Source organism: Globicephala melas, chromosome 1, assembly GCF_963455315.2.
Source record: "Globicephala melas chromosome 1, mGloMel1.2, whole genome shotgun sequence".
Classification (NCBI taxonomy): Eukaryota; Metazoa; Chordata; class Mammalia; order Artiodactyla; family Delphinidae; genus Globicephala; species Globicephala melas.
The window spans coordinates 175882237-175898369 of NC_083314.1; the positions used below are offsets into that span (position 1 = coordinate 175882237).

General features: G+C 47.4%; 1 long non-coding RNA gene across 1 annotated transcript; it reads left to right on the forward strand.

Annotated features, from left to right (window-relative positions):
• Positions 1-247: 247 nt before the first annotated feature.
• LOC115864101 (uncharacterized) lies at positions 248-4733 on the forward strand. Its single transcript, XR_004043817.2, has 3 exons — positions 248-837; positions 2877-3007; positions 4538-4733. It is a non-coding gene; the product is annotated as an uncharacterized lncRNA (long non-coding RNA).
• Positions 4734-16133: the final 11400 nt, after the last annotated feature.

Genomic DNA, 16133 nt, shown 5'->3' on the forward strand with positions numbered 1-16133 from the left:
TTTTTGCAAAAATGGGATCATTTTAGAGAAACGCTTCTGAACCTTGCTTTTTCACTTAGCAATAGTCTCTTGAACAGCCTTTTCCCTCATAATGTCCTTCAGAGAGAAGGGCAGATGGATTTCCCCACAAATCCCCACCACACTCATCACCCTAAATCCAGCTCAAATATCACCTCCCTGAATTCATAGGGGGCCAGGGGCCAGGGACACCATTGATCTACTAATCTGCCCCGGGAAATATCATGCCCTAGGGAATTTAGTCTCTCTTATCACTAAATCCAACTGTGTGTGGGGGGGGAGTAGCCTCATTTATGTGAACATAAATGAGTTCTTATAAATGAGGATATCATATATCCATTCATTTAACCAAAATTTACAGAGTGCCTACCGTATGCCAGTCAGGGGTGAAGTGGACAGAGATCTCTGTCTTGTGGCACTCTTATTCTAAAGGGGGCATTCAGCAAATCAGGAAACAAATGAGACATTTTTTCTTTTTTTTTGGCCATCCCGGGGACTTGCGGGATCTTAGTTCCCCGACCAGGGATCGAACCTGAGTCCCCTGCATTGGGAGCGCAGAGTCTTAACCGCTGGACCACCAGGAAAGTCCCCATGTTTTTGTTTGTTTGTTTGTTTTGCCAATAAGACTATATCTGATGGAGGTAAGTGTGGAGATGAAAACCAGGTGTGTGATGTGACAGAGAACGGCCATTCAGGGGGAGGCACCAAACATTCTCTACTGTGGCTGATATTCCCAGGCAGGAGTGAAAGAAGATATCCATCAGACAACTATGAACTTCTGTCTCATTACCTGGCCGCGCAGCCTGTGGCCGCTTGTGCGTGAGTATTTTTATAATTCCCATAATCTTGTGACTAGCATAATTGCATTGTGATATATGTGTGTTTTAAAAGAGTTTGCTGGAAGGGTGAGCTGTGACAGGGCGAGAGAGAGGCATGGACATATATACACTAACAAATGTAAGGTAGATAGCTAGTGGGAAGCAGCCGCATAGCACAGGGATATCGACTTGGTGCTTTGTGATCGCCTGGAGGGGTGGGATAGGGAGGGTGGGAGGGAGGGAGACGCAAGAGGGGAGAGATATGGGAACATATGTATACGTATGACTGATTCACTTTGTTATAAAGCAGAAACTAACACACCATTGTAAAGCAATTATACCCCAATAAAGATGTTAAAAAATAAAAATAAAAAAAATAAAAGAGTTTGCTTAGGACTTCCCTGGTGGCACAGTGGTTAAGAATCCACCTGCCAATGCAGGAGACACGGTTTGATCCCTGGTCCAGGAGGATCCCACATGCCGTGGAGCAATTAAGCCCATGCGCCACAACTACTGAAGCCCGAGCACTCTAGGGCCTGCATGCCGCACCTACTGAGCCTGTGCTCTAGAGCCCACGAGCCACAACTACTGAGCCCGTGTGCCACAACTACTGAAGCCTGCGCACCTAGAGCCCGTGCTCCGCAACAAGAGAAGCCACCACAATGAGCAGCCCACGCACCACAACGAAGAGTAGCCCCTGCTCACCACAACTAGAGAACGCCTGCATGCAGCAGTGAAGACCCAAGGCAGCCAAAAATAAAATAAAACTTTTTTTTAAAGTTTGTTTAATGTAAACATTTAGAACGTACTATAATTTTTGTAAACCTATTTCAGCATCCCTTCATTGGGTAATGAACTGGGAGCCACCCAGAATGGAAGCATTCTAGGGTCCTCTTGGTCTCTACAGAACCCTAAATTGCAGGTACTTATCTCTTTTGAACTTGTAATTATACATTGCCAGGTCTTTGAAGGCAAGAAGTATTCCTAACATTCTATCCACGGCTGAGTTAATATTTGTCTGGGAGATCATTATCAAAGAGAGGTTGGGAATTTGCTGGTGGTCCAGTGGTTAGGATTCCATGCTTGCACTACAGGGGGCCCGGGTCAGTGATAAATGGAATATTTAAAGAAACGATTCACAGTCGTCAATGATTGCAGCCCTCCAACGTGAGCCGGTAAGCCCTGAGGAAGCTCAGGGCTGAAAAGAATACATGCGGGACTTCCCTGGTGGTGCAGTGTTTAAGAATCTACCTGCCAGTGCAGGGGACACGGTTTGATCTCTGGTCCGGGAAGATCCCACATGCTGTGGAGCAACTAAGCCTGTGCGCCACAACACCTAAGCCTGCGCTCTAGAGCCCGTGAGCCACAACTGCTGAGCCCATGCACCACAACTACTGAAGCCCGCGCACCTGAAGCCTGTACTCTGCAACAAGAGAAGCCACAGCAATGAGAAGCCACCTGTGCAACGCAACAAAGAGTAGCCCCCACTCGGCCCAACTAGAGAAACCCTGCAAACAGCAACAAGACCCAACGCAGACAAAAATAAATAAATAAACAAACAAATAAATTAAATTCAAAGAAAAACCCTTCCCCCAAAAGCCATCGGGGAGCTTGGGTCTTTAAAAAAATAAAAAATTAAATTAAAAAAAAAAGAACACCTGCCATCTAGCAGCCAGCAGACTGCAGCCCTGTGGAAACTCAGGATGTGAAAACATGGGATACTGGCCCCAACTAGCTGAGGTGCATATCAAAGGAATGATTTCAGTGAGCCCAGACTCTTGCATGTCCCCATACATAGAAAACTGCTAAATTCCTTAACTTGAGATATCTGGTTTTCTTTAATTAACAATAATCTTTTGATATTCAGACTACCTGCTTTTTGTTATAAAACTTCTATATAACCTGGCTCTCCCCGTCACCTCCTTGTAGCAGTTTCTCAGAGCTATCTGAAATGCTGTCTCCTGGGCTACAGTCCTCATTTTACCTCAAATAAAACAACTTGCAACACTCACATTGTGCTTTTTTTCTTTTTGTCAACAGTCACGGCGACCACGAAGGGATCCGGAGTGGACTTCTCTCCTTCACCTGAACTCTACGAGGAACTGGAGCCTTGGTACCAGCAGAGGCCCCTGGCACTCGTCTGCCTCCTTGGAGAGTCCAGATGAATTTGGGTAAGTCTCTCCTGGTTCTCGGATCTCCTGTGTTGGTTGATGATCCTGAGTTTTATTTGGTGGTGTATAGAAGGTAACTGCTCCCGATCAGTTGAAAGATACTGTGTGGGGGGAGGGGGGCGGGGCTTGGTTGAAAGATACCAGGCAAAAAGCCACCCAGGTGAAAGATACTGGGGGGGCCTGGCTGAAAGATACCAGGGTTTGCTCAGTTGTAGGAGACTGAGTGGTCCTGGCTGAGTGGTTAGGTAAGAGGTTGATCTGACGCTTTTCCTCAGTTCAGCTGCCTTAATGGAATTTGTCAGGATAAAAGTGAAGATATTACACGAGAGTGTTACTCCAAAGAAAAGGGACAAGACTCCTCCCGGCCAGTTATGGCTTTCTCAGGAGACTGATAAATTTACAGAAGTGATGGAGGCAAAGGCCTCATACCGTGCAGCGGTCCCATAGGGAAACCCACTCATTAATCAAAACACTTACTTGTCCAGGGGTCACAGATAAAAATTGGCCATTCAGCGATCTGAGCACCCACGGTAGTCTTAGACCACTGAAGGGAAAAACTGAGACACATAAGGGGGCTGAAAGTACTCTAGGGTTACGCCTAGAGGAGTTAAGCTCACAAGCAGCACGCTGGCCACCACACAATTTCACTAGTAAATTTTATCCCTGACAAATTCAACTTAAAAGGGAACTAGAATCTCTCAAACACAAAAACGAGGGTGTCAGAAAAGCAACCTCCAACTAAGACCCCAGCCGGATTCATGTACAACACTGTATGGAGCTCAGACTTGCAAGTACCTAGTTAATTGCAGAAATTATGCTACAGGAGAGCTCAACCTAAAATAGCCAAATTGGGGTTCTTCTGATAGTCCCAAATTGCTATAGTTGCGCACACAGTTAAAAAAAAGCCGGCCGTAAGATCAAACAGACTGAATGAATGCTTCCATTGATTGGTACCTAGAAGCTTCTAAAAGAGAAAATGGTAGAGTAACTTTTTGAAACTATATCAGAACTAAAAAAGGCCGCTAGCACCCTGTCTCTGACTCTGTCTGTCCCTCTGCTCCTCCCACATGTCCTCTTCTATCAGAATTGCCTGACCCAGATGCCATTTTTTTTTCTCTTCCAACTCTTCTGTCTCCTGCTGTTCCCTCTTCCCCAGCAAAGGAGGATAAAAAATCAGAAGTGATTATAGCTCCCTTTAAGGAGAAGCCTATTGCAGGGAGAAGTGAACCATCCTCTCTGCTTACGTACACACCCTGGACCCAAGCAGAACTTAGAGCCTTGGCTAAGGAATTTCCTGATCTAAGTCAGAATCCATTGGGATTTGCTAAGGAATTTGAGTTAACCGTCTGGACCTACATGCCTGGGTTTTCAGATCTATAACAATTAGTATTTACTTAACTGGAAATTAAAGGAAATCTCACCCTAAGAATGAGGAGGCTCTTTTATTGCATACACAGTTAAATTAAGGTTAAAAAGCTGGCTTGGGCTTCCCTGGTGGCTCAGTGGTTAAGAATCCACCTGCCAATACAGGGGACGTGGATTCAAGCCCTGGTCCGGGAAGATCCCACATGCCGCGGAGCAACTAAGCCCGTGCACCACAACTACTGAGCCTGCGCTCTAGAGCCCGCGAGCCACAACTACTGAGCCCACGTGCCACAACTATTGAAGTCCGTGCGCCTAGAGCCCGTGCTCTGCAACAAGAGAAGCCACCGAAATGAGAAGCCCACACACCACAACGAAGAGTAGCCCCCGCTCGCCACAACCAGAGAAAGCCGGCGTGCAGCAATGAAGACCCAATGCAGCCAAAAATAAATAAATAAATTTATTAAAAAAGAAGCTCGCTTGATAAAAATATTTTTTCAGAATTCTGACTTTAAACAAAAGCCTTCTGGGGGAAACTTGCATTTCTCTTTCTGTGTCTTTGAGAGGTAAATGTCCTACCTGATCTTCCTAAGACGTTCCATGTATGTCTATGTGTGTATGTACGTGTTTTGAAAATTTGACCTCTGCCATACTATTTTTGAGAGTAAACTCTCCAGATCTTACTTAGGTTACATCATCCCCTGCTCTCTTATGGGGAAGCCTTTGCATCTTAACGGTTTGAATCACTATAAATGTATATACTTTATGAATGGCCAAATGATGGATCCTTTTAAAGTTGGAGAAACTAACAAATTGGTCAATCTAGCACTCTCATTATAAACAGTTGTTTTATTGGTACCTATAAAAACAAACAAAAAAATCAAATTAAAGGTGGAAGAAAGAAATATATCAGATTATTAACCTAAGAACTTCTTTAACTTAAAACAAGTAAGAAAAACTGGTTTGGGAAGCTTCATTTGTGGTCTATACTTTCCCTCAGTGGGTCTCACAGATGCTAATAAAAGCATTAGAATAATTAATATTAACATGAAAAATCCTGTAAGGAAAGTCTAGATACTATTTCCAATAAGGTAGAAATTTTAAAGGAATTATGTCAAATGAATAAAGAAGTCTTTAGATGGTTATTTAAAATTGGATAAATAAAATGGACATTTATGTGATTAAAACACAAAGTTTTGATATTACTACACTACCTACCTAAGGTTAAATGGGCCAAAAGGGACCCCCTACTGGTCCCCAGAATTAAAAGCCAAACAAGTCTGTTCTATTTACCCCAATTTTAAAAGATATTTAAGGGGCTAGAAGAATTTGTTATGAAACTTCTATACAACCTGGCTCCCGCCTCACCTCCTCCAAGCAGTTTCTCAGAGCTATCTGAAACGAGGTCTCCTGGGCTACCGTCCTCATTTTGCCCCAAATAAAACATAACTTGCAACTTTCACATTGTACATTTTTTTTTAGGTCAACATCAGGGAACTAGATCCCGCATGCCACAACTAAGACCCAGCAGAGCCAGATAAAGAAATAAATATTTTTTAAAAAAAGAGAGGTTCACTACCATGAATAATGAGGCAAGTAAATCTCCCAACAGAGCCAGACGTTGGACTTGAGTTTTATTTCCCCAGATTGCTCCAAGAACATAGCCCAGCTCTCTCATCCAAGGGTTTTGTTTATGCTGTCCTGAGTGTGTGGTCATTATGGGCTGGTAGCCCATGAAGGCTGAGCCAGAGAGAGAAAACCTAGCTTCCAGAGACAAGCCTGGATGTTGGGAGGTAATGGACTGATTTGAGGGACAAGCCCCTGGCATCAGCAGGGCTTTTTTTTTTTTTTTTTTTGTGGTACGCGGGCCTCTCACTGTTGTGGCGTCTGCCGTTGCGGAGCACAGGCTCCGGACGCGCAGGCTCAGCGGCCATGGCCCACGCGCCCAGCCGCTCCATGTCATGCGGGATCGTCCCGGACTGGGGCACGAACCCGTGTCCCCTGCATCGGCAGGCGGACTCTCAACCACTGTGCCACCAGGGAAGCCCTCAGCAGGGCTTTTGACCTTTGTCCCTAAGGAGACAGCAGCAGAGAGTTGGGCATTTGGTCTCTAAAGCAGGTCACCTATTCCCCACTTGTGGTCACAGTTGCTAGATACTATTTCTACTGCTCACATGACACGTGGGAGAAGAAAGAACAACATAAGCTTGGCAGGTGCAGTGGCCCCTGCACTGTGGCCTGGCAGGGAGCCTCTCTGGCTGGCTGCTCTCTGGGTTATAAGCCAACCAGCCTATACATCACCCTCTTGTTAATTTTTGTTTCAACTGTGCAAGTCCATGTTGGTCCATAGGGGTTGCTATGACAACATACCATAGACTGGGTGGCTTATAAACAACAGAAATTTATTTTGTCACGGTTTTGGAGACTGAGAAGTTCAAGGTCAAGGCACTGGCAAAGTTGGTATCTGGTGAGTTCCTGCTTCCTCCTTCATAGATGGCCATCTTTTTGCTGTATCCTGACATGGTGGAAGGGGTGAGGGATATCTCTGGGGTCTCTTTTATAAGGACGCTAATCTCATTCATGAGGGCTCCTAAAGGCCCCACCTCCTAATATCATCACCTTGGGGATTAGGATTTCAACACATGAATTTTGAGGGAACACAAACATTCAGTCCATTACAATATTCATTGTAAAAAATTAAAACAATATATATCTTAAAGTGGGCAAATGATAATTTCCATTTTTTTTGCCAGTATAAATAGTGCTGGAATAAACACCCTCATACATCCATGCTTGCGTACATAGAAAGAAGTCTGAATGATTATTCTTTTAAAAACATTTATTTTTATTATTACTAAAGAAATTCATGTTTGTAGTAAAAAAAAGTCAGAATGAAACAATGGAAAATGAGGATCACCCACACCTAATCCCCAGTCCCAATCCCCAAGATAATTAATATATGGTCTTAGAGATTTTTCTCTGCCTGCATTCAAACATTTAAAAAAAAAAAAGAATCATCTTGTGCATAACATTCTGCAATGGCTTCTTTACTTGCTATTGCAAAATGCTTAGGTTCATTCATTCCACATTTATTGAACCCCTGCTCAGAAGTTAGGGACCCAACAATGTTCTTGTTTTCAAATAATTTACATTCTAGTGGATGAGACAGACATAGACAAGAAACAAACAAGAAGTAGTAATGAAAGCCAAGAAGGAGATGACAAGTGATACAAGCTAACAGGAAGGCAGTTTCTATAGTTTTAAGTCATCTTTTAGCAATTCCACTGAGTGCAATGGAATTTCTAGTTCTCCTCTGTTATAAAGGCTGCTGCAGGGAACATCTTTGTCACATAAATTTTCATGTCTGTGGGAGCAGCTCCTAGGGCTTAGGTGTCTTTAACCCCTTTTCTGTCTAGGGCTAGCAAGTGTTTCCAAATCCAAGGCTGAATGGCGGCTCCAGAGATGCAGGAGAGAGAGGGAAGTGGGAACCGAGCCGTGCCAGGGAGCGGGCACTACGTTTGGAGTCAGATCAAAGAACAAGCCATAACTCTGCCATTTGCCCGCCCTCTCTGAACACGCCCCCACCCCCATTTGCAAAATGGGGACAACCTTCTAACCTCACAGTGTTATTGCAAGGACGAAATGACATTGTTTCCCTTTACGCTCTTCCTGGGACAGACATAAGCATTTCGTTCTTTCACTCACCTACTCATCCAACAACTCCAAGAGCTCCATTAAAATACATCCAATAGGGACTTCCCTGGTGGTCTAGTGGTTACCACTCCGCGCTTCCACTGCAGGGGGCGCGGGTTCGATTGCAGCTAAGATGCCGCGGGGCGCGGTCAAAAAGTAAAACTGAAAAAAAAAAATGAAGTGGAGGAGATCGATTTAAAAAAAATACATCCAATATGGACAGATTTCCTAATGGATAATGAGAAAATTGCAAAGGGAGAGAGCCTTGCTACTTATTTCGGCCGCGCTGACGGCCGGGAAAGTCCCTAGACCTTTGCTATTTAAATTGTGGTCTGGGTACCAGCTGCATTGACGTCATCTGGGAGCTCATTAGAATTGCAGAATCTCTGACCTATCAATTCAGTATTTGCATATTAAGATCCCCAGGATTTCCTATGCACATTTTAGTTCGCGAAGCACTGGTTTAGAGTGGAAGATAAATAGCAGGTAGAGTTAAATATGTCTTCATCTCAATGAGGGATTGTAGAGGGAGTGACCTAACACATTCTTCTGGGTTGAATTTGGCCTTGTTGCCTGGACCACCAGTATCATGTTGTTTATTCTTTCAGGAAGAGAACTCAAAAGACCAGATCATTTCCTTCATCTGTTTCTCTAACCAGGTGTGGAAACCCAGCCCGCCTCAAGACCTTGAGCTGTCAGGGTTGGGTGGGCCCTGAGAAGTCTTCATTCCAGCTCAGTCCTCTGTGGCTGCCCTGTCCACCCTGCCCCACCCCCATTTCACAGGCCAGGCCCCGAGAAGGGCTGTGATTTTCTCAGAGTCACACAACAACCAGGTGGTGGCCTCAGTCCTGGCCGTCCTCACCTCTTCCCTATCACAGATTTTGATGCACTGTTTTTTTCTATGGATTCAGATCATCTTTTTGGAAAAACGATTTTTTTTTTTTGGCTGCGCCGTATGGCATGCAGGATCTTAGTTCCCTGACCAGGGATCAAACCAGTGCCCCCTGCAGTGGAAGCACAGAGTATTAACCACTGGACTGCCAGAGAAGTCCCCAGAAAAATGACTTTTTTTTAAATTGGTTTTTTGTAAAAGAATTATGTGCTCATTTTAAAGAATTCAAACATGTAAGAATTGTCCCAACAATTCCATTCTTAGGTATATACCCAAGAGAAATGAAAACATATAGCCACATAAAAACCTGTACATGAATGTTTATAGCAGCATTATATTTTTCATTTTTTTTTTTTTTTACGCGGGCCTCTCACTGTTGTGGCCTCTCCCGTTGCGGAGCACAGGCTCCGGACGCGCAGGCTCAACAGCCATGGCTCACGGGCCCAGCTGCTCCGTGGCATGTGGGATCTTCCCGGACCGGGGCACGAACCCGTGTCCCCTGCATCGGCAGGCGGACTCTGAACCACTGCGCCACCAGGGAAGCCCTATAGCAGCATTATTCCTAACAGCCAAAAAAATGGAAACCCAAGTGCCCACGAGCTGATGAATGGATAAACAAAATGTGGTATATTCACACAATGGAATATTATTTGACAATGAAAAGGAATGAAGTATCGACACGAGCTACAACATGGACGAACCTTGAAAATGTGCTAAGTGAAAGAAGCCAGATGCAAAACACGATGTAGCGTATGATTCCACTGACAGAAATGTCCAAACTATGGGACTTCCCTGGTGGTCCAGTAGTTAAGAATCCACCTTCCAATGCAGGGGACGTGGGTTCGATCCCTGGTTGGGGAACCAAGATCTGCGTGTGCCTCAACTAAGACCCAACAAAGCCAAATAAATAAATAGATGTTAAAAAAAAAAAGAAAGAAAGAAATGTCCAAAATAGGCAAACCTATGGGAAGTAGATTAGTGATTGCCAGGGGCTGAGGGGATGGGGAAAGGGGGTATGGGGTTTCTTTTGGGGGTGATCAAATGTTCTGAAATTAGATAGTGGCAATGGCTGTACAATTCTGTGAATATACCAAAAACTACTGTTAAAAAAAAAAAACCCAACTTCAAAAGGCTGAATTTTGTGGTATGTAAATTATAGCTCAATAAAGCTGTTATTAAAAAACCACAGTAGAAAGAGGAAAGTCACCCCACCCCAGGCTCCCCCAAGTAGCCACTTATTCACTCCATAAATATTCACGGAGCGCCTGTTCCCTGCAGCCTGCGGGATGAGGACACAAAGGGAAGCAAACAGCTCACATCCTGCGAGCAAAGGCTGCCCCGGCGTTCAGAGCCCCAGAGCCAGGGCCTGCACCACCTCGATGATTTCCACGGACTGACCTCTGCCCCTCACCTCCTCCCTTCCCTCTGGTACCCCAACCCCAGCGGTCACGGAGCCCACCCCCTGCTCACCGTTCCTCAGCCCCTCCTTCCTCCCTGCCCTTCCTACCCTGTCACTTGACACTTCCACCACCTTCCCTGCTCCTGACCCCAACCCTAGTCAAACCCAACTCTCCGCCCACTCTGCGCCTCCCCTGGGCAGCTGGATGCGCCTGGAGCAAAACACGCCACCTTGCCAGACGCCTCACTTTATTTTTTATTTTTTTGGCGGTGCCCGGCGGCTTGCGGGATCTTAGTTCCCCCACCAGCGATTGAACCTGGGCCATCGTCAGTGAAAGCACGGAGTCCTAACCACCGGACCACCAGGGAATTCTCCCAGCCGCACCCACTTAAAAAAAAATCCGTGACCTGAGTCCCGAGTGGGTCCTCGGGGCTACCCGGATGTCACGATCCTTCACTCCCCATGACCGTGGCCCACCTTCTCTTCTCCCTGTAAAATGGGGACACTAGTATTTCTGCCTCTTGGGGCTGTTGGCTGCGTTAGCACCTGACACATAGTAGGTCCTCAATCGGTGACGGCCACGAGGGATCATTATCTCTGGTCCTCTGTCCAGGGGCTTTCTGGTGACCTGGTCTCCGAAGAGCCCTACCCTGCAGTCGGTATTTTGTTCCAGGGCTGGGCTGCCACGGGTTCTTTGCCGGAGCGGCTCCTCCTCCGGAGAAAAAGGAGGGGGCGTGGCCCAGGGCAGAGGAAGCGTGGCTGAGCTCAGGGTGGGAGCGGGGAGGACGCACCTTCCTGCAGCCAATGTCCACGTGACGGGCTGAGCCTGAGTCAGACCAGAGGCCAAAAGGGAAACTTACCAGGGCCTCAGAAAGGGAGTGTGAAGGAGTTGGGGTTGCAGATGGCCAGGCACCCCAGTCTGGACCTGCCCGGAGGGGGGCCGCCCCCAGGAATCCAGGCTGTGCTTCCTTCTAGGGAACTGAGACCAAAGCCCAAAGGAAGGAGGAAGTGCGAGCCTTGCTCCCCAGTGACTCACGTCATCCTTTGGGGCAAGTCAACTCTGCCCTCCTTCCCCCAGGGGATCCTCTGCCCTGGGTCAGCCTATTCAAAACACCGACCCAATTCGCCCGCCCACACCCTTCGTTCTTCTACCTCGAGATGTTTTCAGATACCTGCCTGGGTCCACAAGTAAGTCTTGGAAGATAATAGAAACAGTGGGAGGGGCGGGAAAAACCCTGTTGTGGAAATCAGGACACCTGGGCATGGTGCTACCCTGCTGTGTGAGCCTGGCAGGTCTCACACCCTCTCTGGGCTCCAGTCTCCACTTCTGTGAGAATGCGCAGCTGGATTCCACGTCCTCTGGTTCCCTGGCTCTGGATTTCTACCAGGGCTTGGGGTTCCTCCATCCGGCCATTGCCCTCAGGGATAAAGTCTCATCCTCTTCACATAGCCCAAGGGCCCTTGCTGACTTGGTCCTGACCTTGGCTGGACCTCATTCCCGCCCCTTGCCACGCCCCCAGCAACATGCAGCTGCCCAGTTCAGAGAGCAAGCACCTGGGACGCTCTGGAAGAGCAGCTCGCTGACCCCCACTCATCCTACAGTGGACGTCACGCTCTCTCCAGCTTTCCTCTCCTGACCTGCCAGTTATGTGTGTCCCCCAGCAGAGGCTGTTCTGTTTTCTCTCTCCCTCATTAAACTGAGTTCTGTGCCAAGGGCAATGACGGCATACAGAAGGGGTCAAGGAATATTTGAATGAATGAATGAAAAAATGAATGAAGTGGAAGCTCCAGGCAAGCTGCTTGTGGCCATCCCAGAGCTGTGCCCTGCCCAGGAGGTGGGGGTGGGGTGCTGATGGAGGGGTGTAGATTTTCAAGGGAGGTTCCATCTGGGCTCAGCCAGGCCACAGTCCCAAGCTGACTGGCCCATGACTCAGAGGCCCCAAACAGAGCTTTCACAACCCTCCCTGGCCTTTCTGGATCTGCCTTCTGATCAGGCCTTCAGGCTAATACCTCTCAGGTTTCTCTCTTGCTCCAGCCGGTCTCAACTTGAACTTTGCAAGCGCCCCGCTGGCTTTAAAGGACCAGCTCAAGATTCTTGGGCTGGATTGTATTTTCTCTCCTAAGGAATTCTTGCTCTGTTTACAGAAAGGAAAAAAAAAAAATGCCACCCACGCTGGTTAAAGCTCACCCTGATTTTCTGAAATCTCCTCTCCACCCACCCCTCATTTGGCATCTGTCTCCTCGTTGCTGGCGTGGTCCCCCACCGCACCCCAGGACTCCCAGGCCATACGGAGACCCCCTGGGTGGGAGAATGGCAGCCCCAAGGCTTTGTTTACACTGCCTGCCTGGCCACAGCCATATGGGGCCACCAGGGGCTTGCTCTGATCCTGGGAACTATTGAGAACAGAAATCCACATAAATTGGGTTGGGTCCCCCACCTCTCCTTCCCTGCCCTCTCTTCCATCAGTAGATCCCTCCCCCTTTTGCAGACGTTTCCCCTCCTCCCAGCCAAACAGATTCATTTGCAGAATGGCCTCCTCTTGTCCTCGTGTCTTCCTGTCAGCGAAGGGCAGTGCCTCCTGGAGCTCACAGCCTTCTCCTTTGTCCAGTTACTTTTAAAATAATAAACTTTTAATTTTAGAATAATTTTTAGATTTCCAGAAATGTTACAAAGATCACAAAGAGAGTTATCTTACACATTTCACCAGTTTCCTTTTTGATAACATCTTACATAACTACAGCACATTTGTCCAAACGAGGAAAACAACAGTGGTACAAAACTATTCATTAGGGGCTTCCCTGGTGGTGCAGTGGTTAAGAATCTGCCTGCCAATGCAGGGGACATGGGTTCGAACCCTGGTCCTGGAAGATCCCACATGCCGCGGAGCAACTGAGCCCATGCGCCACAACTACTGAGCCTGCACTCTAGCGCCCATGAGCCACTGAGCCCAAGTGCCACGACTACTGAAGCCTGTGCGCCTAGAGCCCATGCTCTGCAACAAGAGAAGCCACCCAATGAGAAGCCCGCACACTGCAACAAAGAGTAGCCCCCGCACCCCGCAACTAGAGAAAGCCCGCGCACGGCAACAAAGACCCAACGCAGCCAAAAATAAAAATAAATAAAATAAATAAATTTATATTAAAAAAAAAAACTATTCACTAAACTCCACACTTTATCCAATTCACTAGTTTTTCTACCAATGTCCTTTTTCCGTTCCAGGATCCAATCCAGAGAACCACATTGCACTTAGTCATACGCTATTTGTGATGAGGAAATTATAAGTATCTCTGTTTTACAGACGAAGGAAGAAGAGATCAGAGGAGTAAGTGACTTGCTAGGCAGCAAAAGCAGTGGAGGAAAGGGATTTAGAGCTGGAAGCCACTCGTGGTGCGACCTGAGACTTAGTTTCCTTGTCTGAAGGGTGGGATCACAGGTAATTACTTCATGGCAGGAGCAAGGACTAAAAGAGACCATGTCTATGTGAAACCATGCAACTCAGATTGGGACTTGAACCCACGTGCTGGTGTAACAGGGAAGAGTCAAATCTGACTTCATGTTGGATCTGTTTCTTTCACTTTAACCTTTGCTTCCCAGTGCTTTTGTTCACTAGGAGGATACTGTCTATACAAAGTGGCCTGCCTCAGGGAACCCTGCCCCTCTACCTGAATGTTAAACCAAAGTGCCTTTGTTCAGGGAAACATCCTGACCCTGTCCACCTGTGGATGGATGCAAGAAAGAAGAAATTGGGACTTCCCTGGTGGTCCAGTGTTAAAGAATCTGCCTTCCGATGCAGGGGACGTGGTTTCGATCCCTGGTGGGGGAACTAAGATCCCACATGCCACAACTACTGAGCCCACGTGCCTCAACTAGAGAGAAAGAAACCCCACATGCCACAACTAGAGAGAAGCCCGCACTGCAATGAAAGATCCCGAGTGCCTCAACTAAGACCTGACACAGCCAAATATAAAAATAAAATAAATAAAAATAAAATAAATCGTTTTTAAAAAGAAAGAAAGAAAGAAAGGAAAGAAAGAAAGAAAGAAAGAAAGAAAGAAAGAAAGAAAGAAAGAAAGAAAGAAAGAAAGAAAGAAAAGAAAGAAAGAAAGAGAAAGAAAGAAGAAATGAACACATCCCCTCCCTGAGGCTGGCCATTCCAGGGGACATTTGCAAATCTTATGGCCTTTTTACTTGACTTCCTCATCTCCTCCCCTTCTCTGTTCTGTAAAAGAAAAACTGGCATCCAAACCCCGCGAAGATGGTTCTTCAGAGACATTAGTTTGCCATCTTCTCGTTCTGCCGGCTTTCCGAATAAAGTCCTTATTCCTTGCCTCAACGCCTGTCTCCGATTTACTGGGGGTGAGCAGAGCAAGCTTGGACTCGGTAATACTGGGACTCGAACCCAACCAAAACCCAGATTGGGACTTGAACCCACGTTCTTTTAACTGAGATCACACCCCTGGTCTCAGGACTTAATGAAGCTCAGGTTCTTGATGTCTCATCACAGAAAGAATTCAGTGAGAGCCAAAGTGATGGTAAGAAGTGGATTTATTTAGAGAGAAACACACTCCACAGACAGAGCGTGGGCCATCTCAGAAGGCGAGAAAGGCACCAGGGTGCAGGGTTGTCAGGTTTTATAGGGGTGGGTATCATCTCCCAATGAGTGGGGGGAGTGGTCCAGCTATTTTGGGGAAGGGGCGGGGATTTCCAGAAATTGGGCCACCGCCCACTTTTTGACCTTTATGGTCGGCCTTGGAACTGTCATGGCGCCTGGGGGTGTGTTATTCAGCTTGTTGACATGTTACAGTGAGCGTATACTGAGGCTCAACGTCTAGTGGAAGTCGACTCATCCGACATCTTGGACCCATTTGGTTCTAATCAGTTTATGTTGTGTCCTCGGGCTATGTCATTCTTTTAAAGGTTGTGCCCTGCCCCCTTCCCTCCTGTTTCATACCGGCATTTCCTGCCCACGAGATGGTAGCTGTTGTTACTACTGTCAGCGTCATCATTACTGAGAAGCCCAGATCTCTTCAACCCCAAGTTCTTGTCAAGGGTTATGTCTAGAGGAGGCCCTGCCCCTCACCCTCTGGGCCCCTTTACCGGGGAAGAGGACAGGCCCTACCGACCTTGCTTTGAGCAGGCCCTAAAGATTGAGTTAGAAATCCCAGGGTATGGTCCCACTGTGGCCGCTGGCTGTGCATGGCATCTCCCTGGACCTCAGCTTCCTCAGATGTAAGGAGGGGATGTGAGGAGATGTGGGGAGGGCTCTGTGGGGCAGCGGCCGGCCCCCCAGCATCAGTTAGTGTGGGCCATCCCTGGCCCCACCGAGTGGCAGGTGGTCACAGCCTGGGCCTCCCAGTCAGGCAGGCCTGGTGCCCATCCCAGGTCCACCTCCGTCTGCTTCGTACCCTTGCTGAAACCCTGTCAGGGATAATCATCCCCAGCTCTCCAGCCTCGCCCCAAACAAGAACTCAGAAAGGCAGCTCCCTCTGCCCTTCCTTACCCTCAGGCCTAAAGAGATTGTGTCTTCAGGTCAAGTAGCTGGTTAGAGGCTTAACCAGAGGGAGAGCCAGGTCTCGTTAAGACCGTGTGTTAAAAGATCAATTTCGGGCTTCCCTGGTGGCGCAGTGGTTGAGAGTCCACCTGCCGATGTAGGGTACACGGGTTCGTGCCCCGGTCCGGGAGGATCCCACATACTGCGGAGTAGCTGGGCCCATGAGCCATGGCCGCTGAGCCTGAGCGTCTGGACCCTGTGCTCTGCAACGGGAGAGGCCACAACAGT